Genomic DNA, 5,444 nt, shown 5'->3' on the forward strand with positions numbered 1-5,444 from the left:
CTCCCACTTCTGTAGGCAGAGCCACCGTGGGCAGGTAAAAGGCACTGCCACACTCTCTCTGCAAGGGTGATCCTAGGACCAGCTCTGGCACCTGCCTCTCTGGGCTACCATTTTCTCATCTGTGAAATGGAGGTGTTGAATGACCAGTTGCTGCAGAGGCACCACCCTCAGACTCTGTCTTGGTGCCAGGAGATGGAATCACCATCCACCATGAGGAAGGTCTGCTACGCCCTGGGGTCACCACGTACCAGCTCACGGGCAGCACCATGGGTTTCCTCCTCCAGATCTTCCTCCTGGATGTGGTACAGGTGAGGAGCTAGGGACTAAGACAGGGAGCCAACCCAGGGCAGGGTGGGATGGAGCAACCCAGCCATGGGGAGAAAGTCAAGGTTCCATGCCCACCCCAAAGGACCACTCATATTTGCACACCTCTGTATGGTCTGCAAAATTTGTTGGCTTCCTGCATAATGGAATGAATTCCCATTTTCAGATTTAAAAAAATAAAACAAAACAAATACAAGAGGAGCGAGCAGTCAGATTCAAGACCACGCAGCGCTGCTGGCTCACAGATGTCAGCCATTGGCCTCCAGAGCCTACACTCCCTTCCCTTCCTCTGGCAAAGGTGGTGAGAAGGGCTGCAAAGAGCAGGACCTCTGCACCAGACACGTGCTTCAGTCTCGGCCATTCCACTTACAACCATGTGCCCCCAGCAAGTTACCAACCTCTCTGCACCTCAATTGCCTCATCTATGAAATGGGCCTAATAATAAAACCTACCTAAAAGGATAAAGAAAAGCATGGGAATGATTAAAAAAACAAACAAACAAAAATCCTGGTTACCTCAGGGGAGGGGGCACAGCAGAGCTGTGTTGGTTTCCTGTTGCTGACCAAAACTCAGTGGCTTAAAGCAAAATGAAGGTATTACCTTACATTTCTGGAGGTCAAAACGTCAGCAGGACTGCACTCCATATGGAAGCCCTAGGGGAGATCCCATTTCCTAGCCTTTTNAACACACACACACACACACACACACACACACACACACACACACACAGACACACACACACACAAGGCAACTGATTAACCAGCGAGTGCAGCCTTTGGAGATCAAGTGATCTGTGAATTTGGGGATCATATTACTCAAGAATCATTTAGTTGCAAGTGGTAGAAAGTCTGATTCAAAGTTTCAAAAGGAAGAATTTATTGGCCCATGTAATAGAAAGCTTAAGGGTCATCTAGATTCAGACACCACTGGATCTACTATAATTAGGGCTCTGTTTTAACCAGTCACTGCACCTACAAGATTCCAGGATTAACTCTGTGCTATGAACTGAGAAGTGTCTCCCTAAAATTCATATGTTGAAGCCCTAACCCCCAATGTCATGGTATTTGGAGATGGGGTCTTCGGGAGGTAATTAGGTTTAGATGAAGTCATGAGAGTGGGGTCCTCATGATGGGATTAGTGCACTTATGAGAAGAGACACCAGAGGGCTGCTTATGTTCTCTCTCTCTCTCCTCCCTCCACCCCCCTCCCCATATGAGGGCACAGCAAGAAAGCAACCTCTATGAGCTAGAAAGAGAGCCCTCACCAGAACAAAAAACTGCTGGCACCCTGATCTCAGACTTCCAGCCTCCAGAACTGTGAGAAAATGAATTTCTGTTGTTTAAGCCACCCAGTTTATGATATTTTGTTATGGCAGATCAAGCTAAGACGCTCATTTAGACCATATATCGTTATGGTCTGAATGTTTGTGTCCCTCCTAAAATTCATATGTTGAAATCCTGACTCCCAAAGTGATAGTGTTAGGAGGTGGGGCCTTTGGGAGGTAATTAAGTCATGGAGGTGGAGCCCTCTTGAATGGGATCAGTGCCCTTATAAAAGAGGCTTGAGAGAGTCCTCTCATCCCTTCCACCATATCAGGACACAGCAAGAAGGTACCATCTATGAGCCAGAAAGCTGGCCCACCCTAGACACAGAATCTGCCTTGATCTAGGGCTTCTCAGCCTCCAGAACTCGAGAAATAAATTTCTGTTGTTTATAAGCCACCCAGCCTATGGTCTTTAGTTATATCAGCCCAAATGGACTAAGACATATACCCATCCCTCAGTCAATCACTGTATCTAAAGAGATGCACAGCTCTAGCTGGCCAGGCTTCAGTCACATGCCCACCCCTGGAGGCGAGAGTGGCCTTAGTCCTATTCCAACATTACAACTGAAGAGAGGAGGAGGACTGGTCCCCCAAATGGATACCAAAGTGCTGTTACCAGAAAAGACAAACACTCCCAAATGTCCATCATAGCAAAGCAGAAGATTTTTAAGGAAGCATCTCTGTTCGACTAGTTTCACCTGAGCCTGTTTTGTGCAGTACAAAGCTCAGTCCCAGTCATTCCCTGATATAGCAAAGCATCTCACCTCCCTGTCCTGCTTCCCATCAAGTTTAGCACCTTCAGAGTTGGGCTCCTGCACCCACTTCCACTAGCAGAAAAGCCAGTTCAATTCTTCTTCCCATTTCAGGGTCTCTTTCACTCAATACACAGAGCTCTCCAGAAGATGAAAGTTTCGACTCCTGGAGGTAGTGGGTTCCCTGTGCGTGGGAGTATTCAAGCAGAACCTTGCCAGTCTCTTGGATGTTTGTTTGAGGAGATTCAAGCATTTGAGCAGAGTGGAGGCCATGTCTCCAAGATTCCCCAAGCCTCTGAGACTTCAAGAAGGCTCAAATATATGAATTCCATCTACGGGCAGAGGCCTGAAATTTCACCATTAGAAACTATTCCTTAACCTGAGATCTCAAAACCTTTAAAATATGGTTGACCCTCAGATTGGTTCCAGGACACCCCTCAACTACCTAAATCTGTGGATGCTTAAGTCCCTTACATAAAATGCTGTACTATTTGCATGTAAACTACACACATCCTCCCATATACTTTAAATTATCTATAATACATTATACAATGTAAATGCTGTGTAAATAGTTGTTATGGTGTATTGTTTAGGGAACAACAACAAGGGAAAAAAGCCTGTACATGTTCAATACAGATGCTATTATTTTTTTTTTTAGTATTTTCGATCCACAGCTTGTTGAATCCACAGATGCACAACCCACAGATACAGAGGACCAACTGTATAAACCTTTAAAATATAGAGTTAAGATACCATCAGTCACTTATAAATTTGATACTTTAAAAATCCAGAAGGTTTTCTCCAGTGAGTGGAGAAGAGGGCTATGGAAGCTCAAGGGGAAAAAGAGTTTGGGAATTTGGGCAATTCTGCCTTGGGAGTGGGTCTCAGACCCCACCCACCTCAGGTATGTTTCCAAAACTTCACACTTACAGAGCCTTTCAGAATGCACATTCTGGGCCGGCCCGGTGGTGCACTCAGTAGAGTGCGGCGCTTGGGAACGCGGCAGTGCTCCCGCTGAGGGTTTGGATCCCATATAGAGACTGGTCCGCTCACTGGTTGAGTGCGGTGCGGGTGCAACACCGAGGGTTGCGATCCCGTTGCCAGTCGCGGTACGGGCGCGACACCGAGGGTTGCGATCCCGTTACCGGTCACGAAAGACAAAAAGGAAAAAAAAAAAAAAAAGAATGCACATTCTGCTTTCAGGGACTGTGGGTTCTGTCTCTTGGCTTAGAAATACAGCCTCACTGCTGCATATGTGAAACTGAGTGTTGCAATTCTGCATGGCAGTCACAACAGGTTGACCCAGTTGCTACAATGGATGAAGGCCCAGATTTGGAGCTCTTGGCTCAGTATTGGGCAGAGGGACTGGAGGTGACCATCCTCCCTTGCTGCTCATGCATTTCTACATTATCAAAGTTTTGTCCAGCATGTGCCCTGCCAAGCCTTGTCACCAGTGAGCAGTGCGGCTAGGTCAGCATGATGGCTCCTTAGAGATCACAGAAACATAATTTCTCATGTTGGGATGCGAAAGTGATACCTTATTTCCTTCGACTGGTAGTCTTGTATCTGAATTACCCTGCCTCCTTTTTTATTGTGGTAAAAAACACATAACATAAAATTTACTATCCTAACCATTTAAAAGTGTACAGTTCAGTGGTATTAAGTATATTTGTGTTATTATGCAACCATCACCACCGTCTATCTCCAGAATTTTTTAAATCTGGCAAAACTGAAACTGTACCCATTAAATGATTCCTTATACTCCCTCCCTCCAGCCCTTGGCAACTGCCACCCTACATCTCTATGAATTTGACGACTCTAGGAACCTCATATAATGGAATTATACAGTATTTGTCCTTTTATGACTGGATTATTTCACTTAACATAATGTCTTCAAGGTTCATTCTTGTTGTAACATATCTTGGAATTTCCTCTCTTTTTAAGGATGAATACTATTCTATTGCATGTATATACCACATTTTGCTTATCCGTTCACTTGTTGATGGACACTTGGCTTGCTTCCATGTTTTAGCAATTGTGAAAAATGCTGCCACGACCATCCAAATATCTCTTTGAGACCCTGCTTGCAATTCTTTTGAGTATACTCAGAAGTGGAATTGCTGAATCATAGGGTAATTCTATTTTTAACATTTTGAGGAGCTGCCATATTCTTTTTCACAGCGCTGTACTATTTTATATTCCCACCAACAGTGCACAAGGGCTCCAAATCAGACACGACCAGATTATATGCCTCGATCAATAAATAAGCCTGAGACTCAGCTCAGGTCTGGAGCCATCTCTCCACCTTGCCCACCTAATCTCTGCTGGAGGATTTGGTGAAGTAATGGCAAAAGCCCTGGGTCAAGATTCAAGACATTTTCAATAAATGGTGCTGGGTAAACTGAATATCCACATGCAAAGTAATTAATTCAGACCCTTTCCTCACATCATACACAATAATTAACTCAAAATCATCAATCATAAGAGCTAAAACTATGAAAATTAAAAGAAAACATAGGAATAAGTCTTTGTAAACTTGGGTTAGGTGATGTTTTTTTAGATACAAGAGCAAATGCACAAATCACAAAAAAATAGATAAGTTGAACTACATCAAAACTAAAACTTTTGTGCATCAAAGATACCATCAAGAAATGAAAACACAACCCACAGAATGGGAGTAAATATTTATAAATCATATATCTGATAAGGGACTTGTATCTGAAATACATAAAGAACTCTTACAACACAACAGTAAAAAGATGAATAAACCAATTTTTAAATAGACAAAGGATTTGAACAGGCATTTCTCCAAAGAAGATATACAAATAGCCAATAATGAAAAGATGCTTAACGTCATTATTTAATAGAGAAATGCAAATCATAACCACAATGAATAAGACAAAATAAAACCCCAAATAACTGAAAGGTAGTTTAAGTATTTCTGGGTATTCCATAGTAGTACCAAGGGGAGTGTACTTTCAGAAGACACAGAAAATTATTGTAAAAATCTTCTTTCCATGTTGCTCTCACTCCCGGACCTCCCA

The sequence above is a fragment of the Galeopterus variegatus genome, unplaced genomic scaffold (assembly GCF_000696425.1).
Source record: "Galeopterus variegatus unplaced genomic scaffold, G_variegatus-3.0.2 Scaffold6597, whole genome shotgun sequence".
Taxonomy (NCBI): domain Eukaryota; kingdom Metazoa; phylum Chordata; class Mammalia; order Dermoptera; family Cynocephalidae; genus Galeopterus; species Galeopterus variegatus.